This window comes from Callorhinus ursinus, unplaced genomic scaffold (assembly GCF_003265705.2).
Source record: "Callorhinus ursinus isolate GAN/ISIS: 27379988/994484 unplaced genomic scaffold, GSC_fseal_2.0 scaffold58, whole genome shotgun sequence".
In the NCBI taxonomy this organism is placed as follows: Eukaryota; Metazoa; Chordata; class Mammalia; order Carnivora; family Otariidae; genus Callorhinus; species Callorhinus ursinus.
Window position 1 is genome coordinate 7114655 of NW_027397120.1, and position 27478 is coordinate 7142132.

Sequence of the window (27478 nt, forward strand, 5' to 3'; positions counted from 1 at the left end):
AAAATAAAAGGTAACTATGTGATGTGATGGATGTTAATTAACTTGATTGTGTGGTTATTTCAAAATGTATACATATCATTTAAATACATAAACTTTGTCAATTATCCGCCAGTTTGTCAAAAAATAAACCAATAACTACCTTTCTAACTTTTCTAATATTACTTTTTACCTTGCATGCTAATTGCTCTGAAGGCAAGACTCCCTTCCTTGCCCTGAATAGCATTTAGCACAGTGCCTGGCAATATTTAATATTTAATATCCACTGAAGTTTTAAAAAGGTATACCGGTGTCTTCAAGACTTCTCAGACACCTTGACATGTTCACGTACATTGTATATGTTCATGTCCATGTACACATGTCCCTTGTACATGTACAAGGGAACCAGAAGCATTTTACAAACAGTTAAATATAAAACTTTTCCCCTACCTCCTCATGACTTACAAAATACTGGAGTTCTAGAGAATGCAGATGTACATCAATGTTCTTAAGCAAGTCAGTGATTGACAGATACCTCCTAATTAATAAGAAAACTCAACAGATATTGATATCTGTTAATATATATTAAATTTAAAATAACTATTATACAAAGTAAAATATGGTAGGGGTTATAAGAGCAGTGTAAACATAACATCCACAGGTTCAGAAGAGTCAGTGCAGGGAAACATTGTCAGGGCTTTAGGTCAGAGTTTACATGCTGATCTGGAAGCTTGTGGAGGGCAGGATCCTTCGGTTCCTTCTTCCTCCCCTGCCATCAGCTTTGGACTCTGTGTCTAACAGGTGCTTAGTGCAAGACCTTCCAAGTGGAGGAATGTTAATTAAAAAAAGAAAGGAAGGTGGGTATTTGTAGGTCATCCTGGGTAAGTGAAAACAGCTGGGCTAGAACAGCCTCACCCACAGGACTAGGGTGTTCCATAGAGCCCCAGTCCTGTGTGATATGGGGTAGGGGAAGATTAGTGTGACATTACTATGCTTGGTTCCAGACATATTGAGCTTTCTTCTTAATTAGGAAGTATCTGCCAATTTTCTGACTTGCTTAAGAACATTGCTGTACATCGGCATTTTCCAGAACTCCAGTGCTTTGTTGAGGTATGAAAGGGTAGGGAGAAAGTTCTTTATTTAGCTGTTTGTAAAAATGCTTCTGATTTTCTTGTGCTCTCAGCTTTACAATGTACATGAACATATCAAGGGGTCTGAGAAGTCTTATCCTGTTTTTATCTGAGTCAGTTTTTATTTATGAACAAGATGAACAGTTCACAAACTTCAGTACTTTAATTATCAGTGGAAATAATTGTTTTTCATCTTCTAGTTAAGAGACAGTAGATCTAAAGAAGTGCAATGAGTGATCAGCATCTTGACTATAATACTGAAATCAAAAGTTACCTTAGTGGGTGAAGGGACTCAATAGAGGCCAATGAAAAATGGAAAATTAGGGAAAAAAAATAAACTGCCTGGGCATAAGATGGGAAGTGTTTAGTGTAACAATCAGAATAATAACATTCAACACCCACCTGTGATGCAGGACTTAAATCTTGAATGTGGCAAGTATGTTCAATACTGGTTAGATGTTCACCGATGATCTTTCTGAGTTCTATATTTCCTTCCTTCTGAGGACCTAAAAGCATTCCAAAGTAGAGTAAAAAGGAGCCACAACTATCAGGGAAATGTAAATCTAAACCACAATGAGATATTACCTCCCATCTGTTAGGATGACTATTATCAAAAAGAAAGGAAGTAAGTGTTGTTGAAGATATGGAGAAAAGAGAACCCTCAAGCACTGTTGATGGGAATGTAAATTGGTGCAGCCATTATAGAAAACAGTGAGGAGTTTCCTCAAAAAGTTTTAAAAAATAGATCTATCATACGATGCAGCAATTCCACTTCTGGTTATTTACCTAAAGGAAATGAAAATACTAACTGAAAAAAGATATATGCACCCCCATGTTCATTGCAGCGTTATTTACAATAGCTAAAACATGGAAGCAACCTAAGTGTCTATTTTTGGGTGAATGGATAAAGAAAATGTGTAAATATACAATGGAATACTACTCTGTCATAAAAAAGAAGGAAATCCTGCCATCTGCAGCAGCATGGATGGACCTTGAGGGCATTATGCTAAGTGAAATAAGTCAAAGACAAATAAGAAAGACGAATACTGTATGATCTCGCTTATATATGGAATTTAAAACAAAACAAACCTGAACCCATGGATACAGAGAACAGACTGGTGGTTGCCAAAGGCAAGGGGTGAACTGTTCATCTTGTTCATAAATAAAAATTGACTCCGATAATATCATCACCCTGTACCCTGTACTCCAATATGCTTTCTCAAGTGGGGAAGAAAGGGCCAGGTTTATAGGTAAAGATTACACACATCTCCCAGCCTTCTGTAGTCGGTGACCTGGGTGAGCCACAGGGCTGTGATCCACATGACTCTCATCACTCACTTCTGCTGTAGAGGGACTACATTAAGAAACACTCATGCTTTACATAAATTCTACCTCATCCTACTTGGATGTTAGAAAACATCCTGAGCATGTTTTCTATGGTTATAGACAGTATGAATTAAGGGGAAAAACATGAGTCAGAGCAGAAGATTTGAGTTCAAGTCCTAAATCTAATCACTCAGTAATTATGTGACAGTGGGAAAATGAATTGACCTGAGTCCCTGTTTCCTTATCTGTAAAATGAAAAAAACATTGAATGTTGTGGGAAGGAAGTACCTTCACATATATAAATGCCCACCACAAATGTAGGGCATTATATAGGACAACAATTTCCAAACTATGCTCCAGAAATTCTAGAGATTACATGAAAGGGCTTAGGGGCCATTGAGAGCGAACCTAAAGGGCTACCTTTAGGCCCTTCACCCCATCTCCAGCCCCACAAACACTTCGATCAGAGCAGAGAGCTACCTGTGTCTGTTTTGCAAACTGGGCTTCCAAGAATTCCTTTGAAAGATTCCACGAGAAAAAGGGGGAAAAGGATGAAAACCACTAATACAAATTATTAATCCACATACTACTGTACTTACAAAATGATTATTTCAGATTTGTACATATACTGTCCAGATCTGTACATATAAAATACACATAATCTGTAGGTTGTACACTTGTAATGTACAAATACTAAAAGTAGTCCTCTGTAGCATGTAAAATCTTTTGCTATTCATACCATCACCATGAAAACCTATGTTTTAACTCTCAAAAGATGGTAGCTTGGTTTTTTGTTCTTCCTTAACAAATATTATCAAGTGGTACTGTTCATTAAATTGCATGGTACAAAACAATATTGTACACGACACATATACATGACCAACACAACCAAACAGGATGCTACACAACATGAGTTATCTTAATCATTAGCTGTCATATGGAGATTAAATTGGGCATTAAATTAAGTTTAAAGAGGGATTAAATTGTGACATGAGGTAAAGACACAACAGGCATTGAAAATAAAAGATAATTATTCCGAATAAAATCACAGTATTAAGGATCTGAATACTTGTCTGCTTTTGAATTTAAATCTAAGTTTATTTGGGTCTAAAATAGAAATGAAAGGTGAATTTCATGATCTTAGTTCTTCAGTTTTGGAAATCCACAGTCTATCATTCATTGCTTAAAGTTGAAGTCTCCTAATGCAATGATGATTAACTTTTAATTCAGCAATCATTCGGCTAGGAAGTTTCCATCAGTTTATGCCGTATTTTATGCTTTCACGTGACTATTTTCTCTACCTAAGTTCCTTCTTAGTAGATAAATTCTTTTTTTAATTTTTTCAAAGATTTATTTATTTGTTTTAGAGAGACCCCGCTGGGGCCAGGGGTGGGCCAAGAGCAGAGAAAGGAGATCGGCAAGACTCCAGGCCCAGCCCAAGGTGTGGGGGTGGGGTATGTGTGCTGTATCCCGCAACCAGATCATGACCTGAGCTGCAAGAGTTGGTGGCTTAACTGACTGAGCCACCCAGGGACCCCAGTAGATAAATTCTCTAGACCAGCTTAATATTAAGAAAGTTTCCCAATCTTTTTTATTTAAATTAGCTTATTTTAATTAACTTTCCCTCTTTAAACCTTGCATACCTCCCACCAGCAAAAGATTTTGTCAAGCTTTAACTTCTCTCATTTGTATTATGAAAAGAGTCTCTCTTCACCACACCACTCCGGAGTTTACCCTAAAAATTCCAACATTGCCCCTCCCCTTTTTGTCACTCCTACTTGAAGATCACCACCTTTAGGGAACATAGGGTTAAGAATGTGATGTACACAACCCCGAAATAACATTGTCAGGCTTGCTGTTTTATAGTTGCAGCCCGTAGACTAGCCTTCTTGAGGGTTGGAGCTTACGGAGTTCTCCTTATTTATTTATTTATTTTTTTATCCAAAATGCCTTCTAGGGAGAGGCATCTCAGGGTGAGGAGATGGAGACCCCCCCCCCCAATCCAGCTCCGTGCTCAGCCGGGAGTCGGCTTGAGATTCTCTCCCCATCCCTGTGTCTCTGCCCCTTCCCCTCGCAGGCTCTCCCTCACTCTAAAATAATCTCTTTTGTTGTTGTTAAATGCCTTCCAAAAATGTAAAAAACAAAACACAAAAAACTGACCTTACCGAACCAAGGTGTATAAATGATGCAAAGTATTTTCTTTCAGGGATGAAATAGTAAAGTCATCACTTTACTTGCATTACCAGTTAGTGCTGGAAATATTGTGATAAGCTTATAACTTTAATGTTTATAAAAGCCTGGAACTTTAAGCTTCCAAGATGAAATTTTGTTTCCAAGAATGGAGCTGCCATATTTTGCCCCAAACCTTTTCTCTTTTCGTGTCATTCTAGGACATAGTTCCAGGCTATGATTTGTATTGAGGACTGGCACGAAGTACGAAATTTCATTAATAGGAGCAAATCCAGCAAATCTGTTGCTTTCTTCACGGAAGTCTTTCTACCCCTGCAGACTGTCTGGGGACCTCATTCATAGGGGTTGGAAATGTGTGGTTCCTTGGAGTGGCCCGGGACGCTGAAACCTAAGTCACCCACTCTCCACAAACCCTTCCACATCAGGAGCCTGTTTAGGAAATGACTCCCAAAGCCCGCAGTCTCTCTGCCAGCGCCTGTCAAAGGTCCAAGTTCCGAGGTGCCACAGCAGTTTCAGCCTTCCACGCTTCCCAGGCCACACAGACAGGGAGAGAACAGCCACAGTGCCAGTCCCAGAACAGGTTTCTCTAACGCTACCCGCCACGGTGCTACCCCCCACGTTCCTCCCTGTCCTCTGCAGCTGCTGCAGGGGGACGTCTCCTGCTGCTCCGGGGCCCTCCTCCACTCCAAGCTCCCCCAGGCAGACCCCTCTGACACCACAGTGGTAAAGCCCCGGACTGGGGTACAGTGCGAGCCCCACTGCCGCTAAAGTCCGAGTCCTCCCCACCACGGAGCACAGCCGAGACGTGGTTCCTGTTGCATCTCCCGAAAGGGGAGACGGAGCGCCGCTGGGGCCAGGGGTGGGCCAAGCACAGATGACGGGGCTTGGCAGGCTAAGGGCACAGCTATTTGGGCGAAGCAGAAACTTCTGGTTAACCCCTCACTCAGGCAATGTATCTTACACAAATCAGCGTCTTAAAGAAGTCTTCCGACCCCAGAGCGAGAGGCGCTGTCGTAAATACAACAGTCTTTGAATCTCTGTAGGATTTCGGAAGGATTCCGGAACGTCCGGAGGCCTCCCGGACAAGAGTCCAGAGGGCCAGGCTTTACTCAGCTTCAGCCTCTGCGCACCACGAGGAGCCCGTCCCGGAAGTCCCGGGCTGACGAGCCAACCAGCGGGGTCCGGAAGTCCCGTGGCGCCTGGCCGGAAGTCCCGTGGCGCCTGGCCGGAAGTCCCTTGGCACCTGGCCGGACCCTCCAGCTACGGAGAAGTTCTGGGCGGGGGAGAGAAAATCGGCAGCCAGCTCCTGCAGCAGGGGTGCGGCGTGGGCACCAGTGGCCGCAGCTGCGTAGTGGGTCACTGAGGACCCACACACAATGGCTGCCAGAAAACAGCGGAGGGCAACGACCTCCTGATAATGGTGCCAGGCAACGGGAAGGGTCAGTGGCTGCCGGGCAAAGCCTGCCGGGTAGGGGCCAGAGGGCAAAGCCGGCCGGGCAATGGTGGGTGGCCTCTGGCTGCTGGGTAATGACGGTTGGGCAGTGGCCCATGCATCCAGGCCTAGTCCCAGGCCTTGGTGAGTGCTCATCACCTGTGAAGGCCTCAGTGAACACACGTTCGCACTTGGTTCTGTGAAGGAAATGTGGCCAGTTTCTAGGCTGCTAATGACCCCCCTCTCTTCCCACCATTTTCATCACCAGCTTCCCAAGCATTGCTTCGCTGTGAGCTTGTCATCATTCCTTGGGCCACCTAAACTGAAAATCAGAATCCTGCAAACATTTATTTTTCAACTCTGACCAACTATAGCCCTGTTAATAAAGTTTAAAGTAATATATGTAGATGGTGCACAGATATACTTCATCCCACTCAGTAAGCTAAATGTCAAATGAGGAAAGAAAAATACGGGTATCCTGTCAATACCGTTTCTTATGTGAATTTTCACTCGACCCAGTCTTATTTGTTTAAAGGCGGGGTGGGGAGAGGGGAAGGTAGCATGTTTTATTGTAAAATACAAATATTTAGGGTAGGGTAAACACATAAAATCTAGAAATGGTTGCCCAGGGATAAAATGATTTGCCAAAGCTTGCATAGCAAGGAGTGGGCATGATTAGAACAATACCGCATATATTTTATTTGTTTCCCCACTCGGTACCCTCATTTCCCCTCTTAGTATCTGTCAGAATTTATATATACCAACTGCAAGTGCAAGCATTATTTTCTAAATCAAGTGAAAACTTTTAGAGAAAGCTCAAAGGCTGTGCCTTGATTAGCATAGACAGCTAGATTAGAATCAGTGGCAGTATCTCTCTGAGCAAAATCTTCCAATTTTATTCTTGTCACTCCCTGGGGAGCATTTGCGGTTGTGGGTGCATTACCCTCTCTGGCTTCCTTTGATCTTTTTACTCAGATCTCCTGTTTACTGTATTAAAATGATTCACTTCATTCATCAGCCAGTCTTTGTTCATCAAATCAGATATTTTTTCACCTTTGTTTTTATCCAGTGCACATTTGGCAAAGACTAAATTTTATTTTTCCCATCTTTTGAAAGAGTTGTGCTATGGAGATTTCCTAGACTAAGGCAAATATTGATTATTTTTCCCCTCTCCCTCATCCCTTCTTCTGGATGCAGAGTCAAGTTTCCTTGCTATGATTCTTGTTACCAAAAAAGCAAAGATTATCTCTTTGGAGATATTTGGAGAGGCTGGGCACTCCATTTTATAATGATGGGGTCAAGATGTTTGGATTTGTGACAACCCCTGTCTGTCTTGTTCTAATTCTCTCTGGAATAAGGAAGATTGCCTTTTCTTTCTCTCCCTTGCTGTGCTGTTATTTGTCAGTTGGCCCGAAGCTAGAAGGTGGTGCTGTTTAGCATGTAAATAAACCAACACTTTTTCCAGTAAATAGCTCTGTCTAGCATTATATGCCAGGAACTCTCCATCTATACAATGATGACTTCAATTCCTGTATTGTGCCTTTCCTTTCCTGTCCTTTCACAGAGGGAAAGGTGATCACATTGTAATTAAAGAAGTCCTTTTTACTTTATATTTTTTATTGTGCCTTTCCTTTCCTGTCCTTTCACAGAGGGAAAGGTGATCACATTGTAATTAAATAAGTCCTTTTTACTTTATATTTTTTATCGTGCCTCTAATTTTTCTAGAATCCTAGTAGATAGCATTTCCCATTGCTAAGATAAAATTCCTAAGGCAGCCTTTTGGAATTAATTTACTTCCTATAGTCCAGTGTTTTATAGATGATGTAAATGAAGGATGTGGCTTACAGATCTATTTAAGGAGACGTGCTTATACTTCACTGTTCTGGCCAGATGAGTGGGCACATGCTTTTGCATTTTTATTTGAACCCCACTGAAGTTGGTCATTATATTTTGAATGCCACAGCACGTCTATACCATTACTTAAAGGATCTTGTTCATTCATCCATATAATGATTGGCATTGGCTATAACTTGATGCAATGTTACACTATTTTAATTCTTTCTCAGGCAGTGTTATCTTTGATCACTTCCTATTCACTGGGGAAAAAACCCCACACAATTGCAGTCCCACATTATGTTTCAGTGATGATGCCAAGTACTCCTTGGAATATAGCTATTCAAGACACTTTCTCCACCCTCAGGCTGCTCATTAAAGGGATGGCAGTTTCTAACTTTAATGAATAAGGTAGAGTGCAAATTCTTTTCTTTCAAAGAGACTTCATGGTTTAAAAAAAAAGTGTTTTCTACTGCCTATTTCTTTGTTTAATTGGAAATGGTGTACACTCCTACATAACCATGGTCACAACTCAGTATGCAAAGTATTTCCTTGTCACATTTTCTTTTTTTGTGTGATTCAAGTGTATATTTCATCGAAGAGTTCTGAGAAAGTTCTGTATGGTCCCTCAAAAAAAAAAAAAATACACCAGGCATTACGCATAGTGCATCGAGATTATCATCGTGCCAATGGGTAGAATGACTCTTAACATTCTTTGGTTTTTTTCCCTTCTTCTAACCGAGCACTGATTTAATATGTTCTTTTAACTCAAGGATATTTGTGGCAGATCCAAAACCTCATTGAAAAATTTAGCAAGAAAGAGCCAAGTAAGAAAGAATGACAGAGACCAGTGTTTTAGAAATGCTGTCTTCTTTCAAAATCTGGTAAGCCTAAAACCCAGCAAAACCTGAGTTAGATTCCAGTTTAAAAGTGCAAATTGTCTTTCTTCTTTTTTAAGAAATCAAATAGATTTGTTTATCTCTTAGTGAATCATAACTATGTAGCAACACTCAAGCAGAGTACAGGAGGAATTTAAGGTTTTAAGCCAAGTGTGGGTGAATCGAGCACCTGAGTTATATGGTATGAAGGCAAATAGGAATGACCTTAGCTCCATTAGTGTCATCTAGGTTTCTGTAACCTTCTTTCCTTAACTTCTAGAAATGGGCAAGTTATCTGAGCTCTTGAGTACTAGGTTCCCAGGGTAGCCAGATGAGAGGACCTTGTAGATATTAGCAAGTTTAGTCAAGCCCTGAAGGTATTAGAGGGACTAATGACACCCAAACCAAATCCTTTCTCTCATCATTATTTATTAGTATCTGTTGTAAGCATGACAGTGTTTGAGCTTCCTGGAGCATACCTGGTATAATAGGTAATCATACCTATTACCCAAGATAAATATATGATATGATCTGCATTCCCACAGAGCTTTCAAAATAGTTGGGGAGATACACCTAATTTATTCAAAATGAGAGAACAATAGAAAATAGTTAAAATTAAATGTTAACTTGTGCTCAGTTATCATGGGACATAACTTATACTAAAAAATTTTTCATTGTTTATCTGAAATTCCCATTTAACTAGGCATCCTGTATTTTATCCAGCAACCCTAGCCCTATCATGGTGCTTTGAATTCATGAACTAAGAGTTATGGTCCCACTACCGCTTTCTACTGGCTAACACATTCCACAAGTAGTATAGTAACATTCACTACACATTCACACTGTCTTACTATTTACAGAGTGTTCTATACACGTGTTTATCTTATTTATTTATTTTTAAAGGAACTTCTATACCCAACTTGAGGCTTGAATCCATGACACCAAGTTCAAGAATCACATGCTTTACCGACTGAGCCAGGGGCCCCTAGGTGGTACAGTCGGTTAAGCCCCCGACTCTTGGTTTCGGCTCAGGTCATGATCTCAGGGTTGTGATCTCGGGGTGGTGAGATCCAGCCCGCACTGAGCCCCATGTCGGTCTCCCCACTCAGCATGGAGTCTGCTTTGCCCCTCCCCACATGCTCTCATGCTCTCTCTCTAATAAATAAATAAATCTTTTAAAAATTTTTGATCTTTCACCACAACCCTATGAGATAGGTATCATTAATCCCATTTTCAGAGGAAGAAAAAGAGGCTCAAAAAGTTCACTAATTTTCTAACTCAGTCTTGTTGGAAATACCCAACCCATATTCCAGGACTCTCAAATCCAGTATTCCTTTACTACACAGCAGTTGCCACCAGTGTTCCACATAGCGGGTGGGCTTTCTTCACTTCACAAAGTTTCCATTTGTTCAGTATCCCTGCCGAGTTTCCCATTGGAATGGCAACTTCCTGTCCAAAGCTACTTATTCACCACTTATTGTCCCTGGCTAATGCCACCATCAAGCTGCTAGGAGAATGAAGGAACTAGGGAAGTTTGTGGGAGAGATTGTGATGGTTTTCTGTGGGGCTTTTCTCTTATTCCCATTTTTGAATGTTCTTTATGAATGAACTAGCACTCTGGCTGAAAATTTGAGATTGCTTATGACGCCTAATTCATTCAGCTGGCTTATCAATCAAGGTGGTTGCCTTTTTTGTTCTAGAATTTTTCATTTTGCTAATAAATACAGAATATAAAAGTGAGAAAAGAACTTTAACAATTTTAAAATTTCTGAATTTTAATTTCTATTTTTATTGGTTATATAATGCAAACTTAAAAACGTCCAAACTATATATGAACGTAAGAAAGAGAATAGAGATGCCTACACTTCACTTTTTTCCCATTTCTTAGAAATCATCCTTGTAACAGATTGGTGTACATTCTTCCAAGATCCTTTTCTATAATTATGCAATTATACATATTCCAATTATTTTACGAAAATGTGACCACTTTGCTGTGCAACTTTTTTTTCACTTAATTATCTTGGAAACTACCATGTCAGTACATATAGATTTACCTTTTCATTTTTGATGGTTGCAGAGTATTCCATTATATGGATATGCCTCAATCTATTTACTCAATACTCTAGTTTTGAGTATTTAGTGTACAATGGATTTTTCTAGATTTTTTTCCTTATTGCAAACAGTGCTCCAGTTTTTGTGAGTGAGTCTAGAGAATTGAATCTTAGGAGTGGAACATCTCAGCTAAAAAGGGTGCATATTTTGTGTGAGGAGGAATTGCTATGTGGCACTAAATAAGGACTTTCCCTTTCCCTTTTTATTGCTTCCTTTTTCCTGTGCATCTTGGGATTTTTCACATTTTTTTACTTTTCTACAAGGGATATGAATTTTCATCCTATACATGTGGCAGACATTTTCCCTAGCTTATCTCTTACCCTGATTTTACTTACAGTATGCCTTATTGTGCAAAAGTATTCTTAGGGAGTGTAATGGTGTGCTTTTGTGTGGTTTCTAGTTACCTCATCCTATCAGAGAAGCTTTCCCTTGCCAAGATTATACAGGTCATTCATGTCCTGTTCTTAGATTTCTGCATTTAAATCTTTGATGCACCTATACTCTATTTCAGGGTAAACAGTGTGATAGAGATTAGATTGAATATTTTTCCAAATGGCTAGACATCCCAGTTCCCTTCCATCATTTCCCTATTGATTTAAAATGCCACTTTTACCATACATTAAATTTACATATACTTGAGATCATTTTTGGACACTATAGTCTGTTGACATTTCCATCTATTCCTGAGTCAGTAGGACACTTATTAAAACACTGAGATTTGTAACGTATTTTACTATCGGTTTAGGGCAAGTTTTGTACTCCCCAACCTCGTGCTTTTCCATTTGCACATGCTTATTTTCACAGATAAGTTTTACACTCATTTAATCTATCATACATTATCACATCAAATTTTTTTAATTGGGATTTTGATTAAGTTGGATTGAATACATGTCTTATTTTAACCAAAATTTTTTTTTAACTAATAGGGGATAATTGAGTAAAATCTCCCCTTTTTTAAAACCAACCATAGCTCTGGCTTTACTTCTCTCACCCTTGTAAGCAGTGTGGTCTGTGTCCTTCCAGATCCTGATCTATATATTTACTGACTTGAAAACACAGGAATGCTCATATATAGCATAAATGGGCTTGTACTGGGGCTCACAGTCAACCAGAACATATCAGGAAAGCTGTTAAATATTGAATTAGGTCTGTATTAGTAGGTAGACAGCATGACTCCCTGGCCTCTGATGACTCACTCTGCCTGCCCTGACTTTCCCCAGCATAAAATTTGTTATTACATCAAATTTAAATGTGTATTCACAAATAGCACTGGTTTATTGGTGTGTGTGTGTGCACACGCATCCTGTTTGGTGTCAGAATTATACTGATTCTATAGAATGAGTTGAGAAACTTTCAGTTTTTCGGTTTTTTGTTTGTTTTTAATTCTCTGTAACAGCAAAAAATGTCACAGGAGTTGGTTCCTTCAGAAAAACTTGTTTATGAAACCATGGGCTTGCTGCCTTTTGGGGCTCGGGGGGAATGAGGAGGTGAAGATATGCAATTTTACAACCTGTTGAATTTATCTAGGCTTACTGTATTTAGTTTTGTATTCTCTTTATTAAGAAAATTGTGATAATTTTAATTTCTCTAGAAAATTACTTACTTATTAACAGTATGGGCTGTAGAGTCAGGCTGCTTTGTCCATACCCTAGCTCCACCAATTACCCATTTTTTCTTTTTAATAGACTTTGTGTTTTGCTCCAGTTTTAGATTTTCAGAGAAATTGAGAGTTCCCATATACCTGGCATCAGGTTTCCCCTATTATTAACATCTTAATTAGTATGGTACTTCTGGGATAATTAATGAGCCAACACTGATACATGATTAGTAAAGATCATAGTTTATTTAGATTCCTTTGGTTTTTACCTAATGTCCTTTTTCTGTTCCAGGATTGTATCCAGGACACCACATGACATTCAGTCATTATGTCCTCTTAGGCTCCTCTTGGCTATGGCGGTTTCCCAGACTTTGTTTTTGATGACCTCCACAGTTTTGAGGAGTATTGGTCAGGCATTTTGTAGGATGCCCCTCTACTGGAATTTGTCTGATGTCTTTTCACGATAGGACTGGAGTTATGGGTTATTGGCAGGAAGATCATAGAGATGAAGTGCCACGTTCATCACACAGGTTAGGAGTACACACTATCCACATGATGTCTGATTGTGGATGTTGCCCTTGATCACATGGCTGAGGTAGTGCTTTGGGGTATCTCCAGTGTAAAGCTACCCCCTCCTTTCCATGCTGTGCATTTTGGAAGGAAGTCACCATACTTAGCCAATACCAAAGGAGTGGGAGTTATGCTTCCCCTCCTTGAAGGCAGAGTTTCGACATAAATTATTTGGAATATTTCTACAAGGAGATTTGTCTATTCTCCACTTATGAATCTATTCAATTATCTACTTATATGATATGGACTGATATGATAAGTATTTATCTTATACTTTGGGTTATAATCCAATACTACATTTTTTAAAATGTTTTTTAAGTAATCTCTACACCCAACATGGGGCTTGAACTCATGACCCCAAGATCAAGAATCGCACACTCTACCGACTGAGCCAGCCAGTCGCCCCAATCCAATACTGCTTTTTTAAATTTTATGGCTCAAATTGCTCTGTCTTCAGTTTTTGGGACTTCTTTCAGTTGGCTCCTGTGTCTCTTTGACACATCCTCATTCTTGGGGGCTTTAAAAAAATATATATGTATCTTTTTAGCAGTATCTTACTTTTTGGCCCTACCAGATGCTCCTGACTCATCTTTTATATTTTCTACCCCAGTCCTGGAATCAGCCATTTTTCCAAGGAGCTCTGGTTCCTTTCATTGGAGAATGGAATTAGAAACCAAAATCTGGGCACTTTGCATGTTTGTTGCTACTGGAGTGTTGTTTCTCTTCCAGTGTTCTTATAATTTGATATCTGCCCTTGGCTATGTCGACCATGTTATTTTCATAGTAGGAACTTTCCAACTATTCAGTGGGCTCTTCCAGGAAACAAATGAAGGTGGGGTCCTTTTTCCTACTCCTGGCATGCTTCTTGCAGTCCCTACAGTGGGGTGGAGGAGGGAGGCCATTGGCTTCCTTAGACTTAGAAGCTGGTCCAGAACACAGGGCCCTACACCCTCAGAGTTTCATATTAATGTGATCAGTTTTGAAATGTTTTATGCATACCTATAGGGTCTAAATTTAAGTGGGAAATTCAAATGCTTGTTTTTTTACCAGTGGAAATGACTTTATTGAGGTGAAAATGGAATGCAGACTGAGCTTCCAAGCAAAGCTAAGTTCTGCCACACGTGGGCAGTGACAGCCACCACAGTGTCCTCCTCTGCCTGGCAAGGGTTACCCTACTCTTAATGTAATTTATAAGATTTATTAAAACATCTTCGTAGAAGAGAGTATACAAATCTTCTCTTATTAAATTTTTCCCATGACTTTGATGATGCCTCATATGTTTTTCTAATATTTTTATGTATGTTTTCTCCATTTTTTTCATGGTTAGAATTACCAGAGATTTGTCTATTTTATCAGCTATTTTAAAAGAAGCCAACTATTGATTATGCTGATGAGGTTTACCATTTTGCTCTCTATCGCAGTAATTTCTGATTTTATTCAGGAGATGAGATATGAATAAATCAGCCTTTCCTTTTAGGCTATTATTCCTTCACTAAACTTCTTGAATTGAATGCTTAATTTTTTAAATATTATTTTGATTACATCTCAATAACTGAGTTGTGCCTCAATTTTTATCAGTTTCTAAATATTCTATAATTTTTATTTTCTTTTTGACACATATATCTAGGAGAGAATTTGTAAATGTGCAAGGTTTTAGAATTATTAATTTTCTAGTTTAATTGAATTATAATCAAAGGAACTGGCATTTATGATTTCTACTTTTAGGAACTGAGATTTCTTTATGGAATATATGTGTTTATCTATTACATATATGTGTGTAAACATTTTGAAATGCTAAGCTGTTTTGAATAGAATGACTATTTTCCATTTGTCAGGCATACATTTCTGCATGTACCTACTAAATTAAGATTGTTCATAATGTCTTCATCTACCCATTTCTGAGACAGTTGTGCTAAATTGTCTCACTATTATTTTTATTAATATTCTGATTTTTCTAACAATTTTTGCACTACACAATTCAATAAATTAAAATTTATAACTATTTTATCGTCTTAGTAGATTGCTTCTTTATCATGATCAAGTATCCCTCTTTGTTCCATTTGGTATTTTTCTTCATGATTTTCATTTGGTTTACTTTAATATTGCCTCATCAGCTTTCTTTTGTTAAGATTGTATTGAGTTTATAATTCATAGAGAAAAAAACTAACATTATAATGTTAGTCGTTACCTTTGAAGAAAAAGTAGGTTTTTAGAGTTTTAAGTCCCGTTTTTCCAAACATTTTCCTAGTCATTTTATCAATTTTTTGCTATTATAAATAGGATCTTTTCTTCCATTATATTCTCTAATTCATGATTTTATTTATATATGTCTAAATATTTATTTATGTATTTATTATGTATATTTTTAATATTTTTATTATGTATATATATATATATTAATTTTGTAGCCAGCCACCTCATTAAGTTATATTTTTAATAATGGTTTTTAGTTCATTCATTTGGTTACTCTATCAGTCCTAGCATTTAAAATCATGACAACCTGCCTTCTTCTTTTTACTGTTTATGTTTCTTATTTGGTTCTTTTGTCTATTTGTATTGGCTAACATTTCCAGCATAATGAGAGTAAGTAATAATGGCATCCTTGCTTTGTTCCTGTTTTTAAAATAAATGTAAGGTACTTTCTTTGTCATAGTAACAAAGTATATGCTCCTGTCAGAAATACATTTTGTTGCAAATAACAGAAAACTTTAGTAATAAAGATTTATATAAAACGTTCTTTTTCCTCCAGTAACAGGAAGGCTGGAGGGAGAGGGTGTTAGTTCATTCTGCGGTTCAACCCTGCCTTGTCTGTGAGTCTCAGCTTTTCCCTCAAGGCTCCAAGGAGACCGCAGCAGCTTTGGGAGTCCAGGAAGAGCTGGTGCACCTATGTTCTTTAGCTGAAATGCACTTTTCCCAAAGCCCCCCAGTGGATACCCCTTCAGCAGAGGAGGCTGGGAAGCTGGGAAACGGAAATGTAATAACTGACTTTTCAGCCAGGTTTTCAAATGTATTAGCTAGAATCGTGCAAAATGCTGTTTTGAATTCTTTTAACTCCCTTTGTATCTATGGTTATTTTTCTATTCTTGTTTCTAATTTTGTGTTTTTGTGCTTTCTTACTTTTTTCTTGATTAGTCTAGCAAGTAGTTTATGTTACTCTGGGTCTTTATTGCTTTCGCCTTAACCAGCTCTTGATTTTATGGATCAATTCTGCCAGTTTTGTATGCTAATTAATTTATATCTGCATTTATCTTTATTAATTACTTTTTTGTTTGTGTTTATTTTAGTGTTCTTTATCTAAATACTTGATTTGGATGTCGAATTCATTTGTTTCATTCTTTAATGATTGTTAGAGAAAGAATTTAAAACTGATATTTTAGGACTTAATGTGTGTTATTTTGTAGCTACAGAGGCTTATGGTTTCAATTTCTTTCTTGACTTGAGTAGTTTAGATGTTTGTGCTTTTACTACTAGTGGGGATTTTTTATTTTTACTTTTTCTTCTTCGCTATTTAATTTCTTCTTCGCTATTAAATTTAGTTTTATTGAATTGTGGTGAGAAAACCTGCACCATTTATGTTTTCTTAGAATTGACTGAGACTTTATTTGTTGTCCAATTTTTGCAAAATATATGGGCACTTGAAAAGAAATTGCTATTAATTATATTAATCAGATCTAGTGTTTTTTTTTTTTGTCTATTGTTGTTAGTCTATGGAAGTCATTAGTGACTAAGAGAAGTGTTTTAAAGTCTCCGCTTACTATTGTGTTTCAAATACTTTATCCTTTCATTTCCTGCAACTTTTGCTTTTTATCTGTTTTGATGCTATATTGTTTGATGTATAAAGATGAATGAAACATGCATTTTCATTATGAAGTTTATACCTCAGCATTATAATGCTTTCCCACCTGAATTCAACTGTGTCTAATACTCATATTGCAAACCCTGCTTTCTTTTTATTTGTGGCTGCCTGATGTGTCGTGGGCCATTCTTTTACTTTCACATTTTGTCCCTAAGAGTAAATAGATGACTTTAGTTTTTGATCCCGTTTGCACTGGTTTTTGTAATAGCTCTATTTCATTTCAACTTTGTAATTCTGTGTAGTAATTTTTGGGTTTCTTGTTTCTTGATTTGGTGTTCTTTCTTTCACTGTATATTTTGGCTTGGTTTTGATTGTTTATTGTCCTGGGAGGCAAATGGAAGATACATAGACTGTTTTAATTTCCAACTAATGTCTACCTTTACAACTTTAAACAGTATTCTTAAATCTTTCTCCATTTATCAATTTACCAAATTAAACATTATGAGGAAATTAGAACTCTTTCATTTCTTTTTCTTTCTTCACTCTTTTTCTTCCTAATTTTAATTGGTATATTCTGGTGTATTTAATTGAGATACATACATATATATCTATACACACACACATATATATATATATATCTCAGTATCCTTATCTCTTGTCATTATGTTATTATTTTTGCACAAAAAACATTTATGTTCTCTTTGTAATCGCAAGTTTTGTTAAATTTTTTAATTTTCTCATTAAAAATTGAAAAGTGTTTGCATATAGATTTACATTCTATTTTGAATAACAACCACCATAGTTCTTTACCTTTATTTATGTGGATTCAGTGTTCATCTCTAATCCTGTAGAACAATGGCTTTCTTATTTTCTATCCTCTCTGAGCTCCTTAGATTGCTTCATTAAGACTTTTCTGATTCACATGTAAGAGCAATATGTCCCTTTAGTCCTTGCACACTTGCAAATGTCTTTTAATTTTTCCCATTCAGAGAGACTTGTCCTATCTACTTAGCTGCGGGCAGTGGTCTTTATTTCTAAAGTTCAATAAATTTGCCAAGATATACCTTCCTGTTTTGATCATTTTTCATGTGATGAATTTGGTGAACCTGTTTTTTTTTTTTTTAAGATTTTATTTATTTATTTGTCAGAGAGAGAGAGCACAAGCAGGGGAAATGGGAGGCAGAGGGAGAAACAGACTCCCTGCTGAGCCAGGAGCCTGATGCCGGACTCCATCCTAGGAGCTGGGATCATGACCTGAGCCAAAGGCAGCTGCTTAACCGACTCATCCTTTGGTCAGCCTGTTTGATGGGAAGTGTGATGGTTAATTTTACGTGTCAGCTTATCTGGGCTAAGGATGCCCAGATAGCTGGTAAAACATTATGTCTAGGTGTGTATATGAGGTTTTTCTGGATGAGATTAGCATTTAAATCAGTTGACTGGGTAAAGAAGATTGCCCTTACCAATGCCAGTGGGCGGCACTCAATCTGTTGAGGAGCTCAAGAGAACAAAAATGTGGAAGATGGGCAGATTTGCTCTTTGCTTGATCTGGGACATCCACTTTCTCCTGCCTTTGGACCTCAATGCTCTTGGTTTGGTGGTCTTCAGACTTAGACTGGGACTTAACGCCCTTGGTGCCCTGATTCTCAGGCCTTTGGACACAGACTGAACTCTACCACCAGCTTTCTTGGGTCTCCAGCTTGCAGACAGCAGGACTTCTCAGCCTTTGTAACCACGTGGGCCAATTCCTATAATAACTCTCACATATATATCCCTATAGATCATATTGGCTGTTTCTCTGGGAGCCTAATACAGGCAGATGCAGTTTTTGCACGTCAAGAAAGTTTTTTTCTATTATCTTTTGAATATATCTCTCTGCTCCTTTGATATGTTCTCTGTTTTAGGACATCGGTTATTTGAGTATGGATCTCTGCTGTCTGCCCTTCATATCTTCATCATGCCTCTTATCTTTTTAGTCTTGTTTCTTTCTGTATTCTGTTTGACTTTCTCAAATCTCTTCTCCATGTCTCTGACTCAGTTTTCTACAAAGCCAAATTCTCTCCTCCTTGTTTGTAATGGATCGATTCATTCTGCATTCTGATTTATTTTGCCCTCAATTTCTTATTTTCCCAGTTCTCTTTTCATATTATTCTTGTGTTTTATCATCTCACTGTTGATCTTGAGTTTCATGAAGATCCTGTTTTAGTTAATATCCTTGAGAATGTTTATATTTCTAACAATGCTATCATGTAAGCTGAGACCTATAGGATAAGAAAGTGTTCTCTGGGTGAAAGGTAGGGGCTTAGGAGAAATAGCCTGGTAAAGACACAGGTGAAAGAAAGCTTGGGACATGAATGAAACATACAGATGGAGTGATGGTTGCTTATATAACTGGAAAATGGTGAGTGAGGGATGTAGTAGCACAATTTGGGGCTTGAGAGGTAAACAGGAGACAGATGGTGCTGGGCCCTATAGCTCATGTTAAGGAGTTTTTAAGTCCAACAGAAAACCAGTGAATGGTTTTAAGGAAGGGGACATGATCTAATGTACATTTTTAAAAATTCACTCTTACTGACCATTGAGGATGGACTGGAGAGGGACGTGAGGAATGATGGGAGCAGTTGGGACACAGACACAGGTGAGGGTTATTCTAGAGTGATAACAGGGAATGGAGGAAAGTAGATTCAAAAGAGATCTCAGTGGCAGCATCAGTAGGACTTAGTAATGGATTGATGGGGCAGTAAAGGGTTGAAGTGAATGTGAGAACACACGTAGGAAAAGATTTTAGAAGTTGAAAAGCAAAAAGTCTCATCCTGATAGATGAGGGGAAATACTTGATTGGAAGAACGACTGATGAACACTGTTTGGGGAATATTAATATGTCAACAATGTTCTGGGGCGTCTGGGCAGCCCATTCGCTTAAGCTCCGACTCGATTTTGGCTCAGGTTGTGGTCTCATGGTCATGCGATCAAGCCTCTGTGGAGCCTGCTTAAGATTCTCTTTCTCCTGGGACACCTGGGAGGCTCAGTCGGTTAAGTGGCTGCCTTTGGCTCAGGTCATGATCTCAGGGTCCCGAGATCAAGTCCCACGTGGGGCTCCTTGCTCAGCGGGGAGCCTGCTTCTTCCTGTACTTGCCACTCCCACTGCTTGCTCAGTTTCTCTCTCTCTCTGACAAATAAATACATAAAATCTTAAAGAAAAAAATTCTCTCCCTTTGCCCACCCTCCCCCCAAAAAATGTCAACAGTGTTCAGATGGAAGACGAAAAAGGAAAAAGAGCAACCAGGCTCTACATTAGAAACACAGCAGTGAGGACATCAAAGAGGGAACAAATAGAAGAGACTCGAAGGAAGGTGTTTTGGAGCTTGGCACCAAATCGGATGTAGGCAAGGTGATGTTATAATAGACAGAAATGGAGAAACTAAGAAATAAGGGAAGATGGAAGGTTGGATGGGGGACTGTGTAACCTGTTTAGTTGAAAACATATGCAGTTATCTTGAAAGCAAACACTGACTGTTGACCCCAGTGGTGTGCACAGTTTACCAAAAGTTAAATTTCATGATGTGTTTTTTTACATTGACTAAGCAAAACACTAGCTGCATAATAAGCTACTGCAACATTGCTCCTTAAAATGCTTGTGCTCATGATCCTTCTCCATTCACAGGTTCTCTCCTCTTCCAATCCTACCCACCTGACATGAAACAGGGAAGCTGACTGCATCTTCAGTCTTACACTAAGTGTTTTTAGGTTACATTTATCAAAAACGTACACCCAGTGCTGGCTAAATGGCCTGTCCTATATTTAAATCCCTAAAGAATCAATAAACATGTTGTCTAAGTCTGTTTATGCTAAATGTTTGTTCCCTTTATCTCCGTTGCTTCCTCCAATTCAAGCAGCAGTATCATCATGTGGAGGAAGATAACAAAGTAACCATCACATCTACAAAACCAGATTGTAAAGTCTTTAAGTCTTTTTCCTTGGCATTAGCTAGTTAGAGTGGCTGCATTCCTTGTGTACATTCCTTGTGGCTGGTTGATAGCCCAGCCTAGTTCTAGGAGGGAAACCACCGCAGGGTCCCTGTAGCTCCCTCTTATTCCCTGGCTCCCCTTCAGGTTATCACAAAGGTCCCACTGCCTTCACCCTCTCTGAGAATCTGTCAGTTCTGCTTCCTGATTCCACAGTCTCTGTTCCCTCTCTGTCACCCTACCTGTTTTGGACGTTTAGGCCCTGCTTTTTTCCTGGGCTGGCTCTTTCCTAAGGTACAAACTCAAGTAGTCCCTCCCCCACCACACACACACACACACACACACACTTCAGAAGTCCTGCTTGTACCAAGTCCCAGGCTCCCACTTGCCTAGAGGTGACAGGAACAAACCAGGATAGACAAGCAAGGTAACAGCCACGCAGATTCCGGAGTTCTCGGGTGATTCTCATTTTTAGTATTGATCGTGGTCTATTGAGTTAAAAGAGTTTTACAGGTGTTTGAAGCGCATCCTCACATCCATCTCTAAGTCTCTTGATTCAAAATCATAGTTAGAAATAGTTAAGCGAGTTCGAGTCTCTTGGTGATGTAGACTGATGAATTCGCAAGGGCATGGTCTGCTCTGATACAGGTGTGTTGCATTGAAGACTCAAATCCCACAGGAGGAATTGCTGTCAACAATATGATTTTCTGAAATAGTGAAGAACTCATGATAAAATGCCCAAAGACACAAAATGCAGTCTTCCCTCAATTTACATCGTTGCATTTCTGGAAAATTCAGCATACATGGAAACCATGCAAAAGGTATTTTGTGCTTTTATGGTGAACAGAATTAGGTTCTACGATTGAATGATAATGTGCAGTGGGAGATTTCAAAGTCATACTGCAGGCAGGATGATGCTTTGTTGTGGAGGACTGTCCCATTCATTGCAGGGTATTAACCAAATAGCTGCCAGTGGTGCCCAGCAGTCACTGTGACAACCAAAAACTACCACTGCAAATTTCAAAAATTCCCCCTAGGGGGTGGTACAACTCCCTTGAGAACTACTGTTTAAATAAACTGAGTCTTCTTTTAGGATTCCTTTAAAAGGTACCAGGATAGACGAGCATCAAATGAGTTAATACTTAACAGAGTTTAGAACAATGTTTGGCATGTTGCAAGCTCTGTGCATGTATTTATTATATACATAAACAAATACAGTCAATGACAATCAAAACATGCCCACTTTTTTTTTTTACATTAGCGAACAGACAGTTATGAGGGCTGAGCTTATGTGACCTGATTATCTTTTCTTAATGTGAAATCTACACAACTTATAGTGGGTCATCATTTGTGTAAAAAGGGAGGAAGAATAATCTGTATATTTTATCTATTTATTTATTTACTTATTTATTTATGTGAGAGAGAGCATGAGCAAGAGTAGGGGGGATGGAGAGTCTTAAGCAGACTCCGATTTGGGTGCAAAGCCCGATGCGGGGCTCAATCCCACTACCCCAAGACCACTACCTGAGCTGAAACCAAGAGTCGGACACTTAAATGACTGTGACACCCAGGCACCCCTCTGTATTTACTTTTATAAACAAGGATACATAAGAAATTAGGAACATCGTTTGCCCCTGAGGTGGGGAACTGGATGCCCGAGGAAGACTTTTCATTGTACGCACTTGGAAATTTTTGTATTTTGAACAAAGTGATTGAAATGTTTAATTCAAAACAAATAATAATTACATATTTTTAAAATGTGTACAGTTTAATATATTTCAGGAATAACAAGATTCTGTGTAGTAATGAGATACAAATTAGGGGTTCACACAAATGACTGCGTTATTTAGTTTTTATAACCAAACCACCTTTTTATAGTTTTATTTTTCTTACTTAGTCCTCCATTTTCTCTTATTAAAATCAGTGTCACCAATATTCCCTGATACCATATGCTTTCATTTTCATTAAACTAGAAATACATTTATGTCATTGACATTCAAACCCAAGTCAGTCCTCCAATCCCTAGGTGCCTGGGACTTGAGAAGTTTGTAGACAGTGAAAACTCTGCCTACTCATCCCAGCTCGGTGGACCTTCCTAGATAGTAGGACCGTGGTCGTCATGGCGCCAGGAGGTGGGAGAGAGAGGCTGGCGGGACATAGGAGAAGTAGAAGGCATAGCAGACAAGGATTCATGAATCTGGAATTTCAGAGCCACAGACTCAAGTTTGGAAGGAAGTTTTAGAGATGACCCTCCTCCCGTCTCTTCTGTGGTCCTTCCATCTTTACCCTCTTTCGTCTCTCCCTCCCTCCTTCTTTAACAGATGGTGACACAGAGGTTCAAAGAGAACTTCTTTCTCCAAGATCACGCAGGGTGGGAGTGGCTGAACCAGAATTCAGACCCCAGTCTTCCTTCTCATCAAAAGGATGCAGGTACAAGAGGCTCTTTCTCTGTCTTCTTTGTCTTTCTCAGCATCTGGTTTTATCCCCCTCCCAGTGTGGATGGCAGGGAGAGAAAGGTAGGTGAATAAGTTGGGCAGGGAAGATTTTCTGTCCTGCATCAAAGTTTTAAAAACTCTTAAGGGTGGCATCTAAAGGACTGTAATTCTCAAGTTGAGGTAAAAACCCTTCTTTGCATGGTCAGGGTCCTTGCAGCAAAGAGTGAAATTGAAACTGATAGCCCTGTACCAAATTCATCACAGATTTGGGAGGACCATTTGCTTCCCTTTCTGGTAGGGGGAGTGGAGACATCAGAAATTATCCCACCTTACCTGAGGCTTTTTTTTTTCTGTCTCCTTCCTTTCTCTACAAAAAACATAAGATGATTAAAAAGATTCCCATATCTACTTTCAAATTATGTCAGAAAAGTAGATTAAAGATTTTATGCTTAGGAAAACGGGGATAAATATTCAAACATAAATTATGGCAGTATTAATAATTGCACATTTGTGCTAAGTAACTAGAAAATTATTTGAGCATTAATTCCATTTACATATGTTCATTCAGATTTGTATCCCTGAAGCATGCAAGTATTTGGGGTTTGAAACATTTAATCACTTAGTAAGCAGCCCTCAATGGGATTGCCATTTATTTATTGTCTTTATTGATTTTCCTGCACAGGAGAAAAAAGCTGGCAGTGAATAGAAGCCGGCTGCTGAAGGGAAAGAACTCTATCTTTTCTAGCGCAGAACAAAAGCTCCTGTTTTTTGTTTTTTTTTTAAAGAGCAACCTGTTTTCTTCAGATCATCCCAGCCCAGGGCCAGAATGAGGCTTCATTCATTTGTTAGGAACTCTGCTCCCCACAGTGTGGATTTTTATTGTTTCTAGACAGACACATCGCATAGCACTTGGTTTTCTGTTCAGGTTGAATTTTCTGAGTAAGTTCTTATCTGGACCATGGTGGAGAGTCCAGGCTCCCAGAAGTACATTTCTTATTTGATACGTGAGACTCCCCCCTCCCAACGGGATACCTGGAAAAATGAGCCTGGTTCATCGGTCTAGACATATCATCTTCCTTAATCAGTCTTCAGAGAGATCTCCCTGGTGACTTCATTGTAATGGTTTCAATAACAAGAGGACCTGAACTCAGCGCAGCCGTCCTAAGAGCAAGAAGGACCCTGAGGCCTGAGAATACTTGTCGGAACTGTTCGGGGTTCCTCAAAACCTGACGCAGACCAGCCTCAGTGAAAAAAAGAAAGATGGAAACATTCAAGGACGACTGCTCAGGTTGGTGGAGCATAACCACCACCCTGAGAATGTCAGCCACACCTTGTGACTTCCTTCCAGGAGGACAGTATGGAAGGAGCTGGAAAGTAACCACACGGTGGAGGGACTTGGCAACAGGGGTGGCCAGGGTGAGCACTGAGAAGGAAAATGCCCTTGACATTCAGAGGCTGGTCTGGCTCCCACAGCTAGACCGCGTTAGTCTCTGACAAGACGCCATGTCACAGAAAATCAAACCCAAAGCTCTCCTGAGACCATGATAAGATGAGACAAAGCAAGGCCACTTTATACTGTTGTCTAAGTGCAGACAGAACCGAGGTCGCTATGCCCCCCACAGAATAGCAAACACTCCCCCTTCAGCCCCCAGGAGTGACTGCCCGTCTTTCCCAGGATAGCTTTCCCCTGTGCTGGCCTCGCCTGCCCACCATAAGATTTAGAGAACTGCATCTGTCCATGTGTAGCTAGATAAATATAGATAAGGGTCAACACGCCTCCGGCTAGAGATTTACTGTGTCCATCTTAGGAAGAGGAGAAGAAAGACCATAAAAAGAAATAGCTGGTTCAAAATCCAAAGTCTGATTTTTATGGATGTGAGGTGTCCGGGCTGCTGCCGGATCAGCACGGTTTGCAGCTATGCTCGGACAGCTAGAGCTTCTTTGTGCAAGATTTCAACAGTGCTGGGCAGACCTACGGGAGGACGAGCCCAGCTCCACCAGGAATGTGCCCTTAGAGGGAAGCAGCACTGGCCATCACACACCTTCCTGACTGGGTGTTTTGTCACCGAGAGGTGTATCCATTCAGTAATTCTAGTTAATCTAACCAGATCATGTGATTATGTTTTATTTTGTACGGTATACATCTGTGGTCTCCTCTTTGGTATCAGTTGTTCACAAGAATGTGATTACTGGAAGGGGTGGGTAGGGGGGACTTGTGCTAGTCTCCTCTTCCTATAGATAAGATTTATTGAGATACCAATCATAAAACTGCCCCGATTTCTGACAGCAATCGAAAGGAAACCCCCGATTCCTTAGACCCGCCTCCAAATCACCCAACCAAAGCCCAAAGCCTATCATAGGTTGTTTCTAACACCCTCATGGTGTGTGTTCTTCCTCACCACAGGGGGTGATGGGCACAACTCGTTTAACTCCAGGTGTGTTCTTGGTGGTCTCTGATGAAGGACATTCACAACCTTGTCAGTGATAAATCATGCACCCTTGATATCATGCCATGAGAATGGTGCTTCACCTACCTCTGTGGTCTTCCTCCCAAAGCCCATTACCTCAGTCCAACCACAAGAAAAGGCTCAGACAGACCAACACCGAGGGACATATTACAAAATTCCTGACCAGTACTCCTCAACACTCCCGAGGCCAGTAAAAACAAGGGGGGTCTGGGAAAGTGTCACAGCCCAGAGAGGTCTAAGGAGACCTGAAGACTAATGTAATGTGGCATCCCAGATGAGATCCTGGAACAGAGAAGGGACATTAGGGGCAAACTAATGAAATTGAAAAGAGAAGTCAACAACGACAGTGACAAACATTTTAAGAGGTAGAGTTGGCTTTAGGGCACAATTAAATGATGTTGATGATGTTATGTCTCTCCATCTCCTATTTCTCTGTGTTGGCTGGTCCTCAGCAGATTTGTCCTACATGGAGCAATGAGGCCACTGCAGCGCCGGCCCATGGGGTCCTATGGGCTTGAGAACCCAGGGAGTAGGTTCTCCAGTTGACCCATCCTCTCCTTGTGCTGTGAGCAGCCAGCTGGTTCATATGCTGCTTCCTGGACTAGGATTCAGAGGTCAGCTCCACTCAAACCCCATAGACCCAACAAGATTATTAGTGATTGAGGGAGAGCTGGTTTCCCAGCAGAAGGGATATTTACAGGCAAATACATGTACCCCATAGACTAACCCTACCTTCTGACTCAGCAAGAATGCTTTGAGAGGCATCTCTCACACCCAACCCCTAGCCCACTGAGGCAAGGGGCAGGAAGGGCAATGGCCTTGGAAAAGCCACATCCGCATCACCCCTGCCCCCATTCCCTAGTTTGTGAAATGGGAGTATATCTAGCCACACGGGACCAATGGGAAGATTGAATGAGATCTCATTTTTCTGAGTGCCTAGGACACAGTAATGCTCGGCGAGTGCTAGTTAATCTGAGCCTTTCTTATTCAAAGAATTAACACGAGCAATTCTACCTCTGTATTCGTCAAGCAGTTATCATCAGGAGACCATGCTAGTGCATTTATAGAACTGCATTTCTGCCACGAGTAATAATGAAGAATCTTTTATGCTATTAACCTGTGTAAATTTTAGATTTTTTAAAAATGGGAAGTCATATAGGTCACTCTGTTGTACCTGTAGCTAATTGCAGCATTAGCTATCAATTTCTCATTGTTGGCTAATTTATCTTCAAAGACTCAAGAATGCAATTTGAGTAATTACTACCTGTATGCCATATTTCATTTATGGCATCTATGAGTCATGAATCTTTCTCTAGCTGAAAACATTGAATGCAGTTAATTCAAGAGGTCTGCCACATATGTTGTAGAACCAAACTTAATGCAAATTACATAAATGTGTGTTGTATTTTATGACTGCGTCCTGGAGTTCTCACATGGAATACGGCGTCTCCTAGTAACCCTGGTGGAGGGGGGTGGGGAAGGAAGAGAACTGTGTTCTTCGTTCTTCACATTAATGAAGGTTTCATTAATTTTTTTTCTTAAACTGGAGCTAGAAACCCTTGAAATATCTTTGCAATGCATTTCTCAATGTTTTTGAACTACTGAATTATATAAACACACCTTGCTTCTATTTGATTTTGATTGCTTTCTTGGCCTAGTTTCCCTGCAAGCATTTGGTATGATTGAATAATTTTTAGTTGTGTTTTCTCGCGTGCCTATGCTAATCTACTAACAGTTGGTTATTGAAGCATTGCTACAATCTACTGTCTTTAT

General features: G+C 39.6%; 1 long non-coding RNA gene across 3 annotated transcripts; it reads left to right on the forward strand.

Moving 5' to 3' along the window:
• Nucleotides 1-5875: 5875 nt before the first annotated feature.
• On the forward strand, nt 5876-27478 carry LOC112830254 (uncharacterized). Of its 3 annotated transcripts, none has more exons than XR_012375875.1 (4): nt 5876-6049; nt 21451-21623; nt 23124-23318; nt 23920-27478. It is a non-coding gene; the product is annotated as an uncharacterized lncRNA (long non-coding RNA). The 3 variants fall into 3 exon arrangements; XR_003209871.2 differs by having other exon boundaries at nt 21482-21623; XR_012375876.1 differs by lacking the exon at nt 5876-6049 and adding an exon at nt 20754-20791.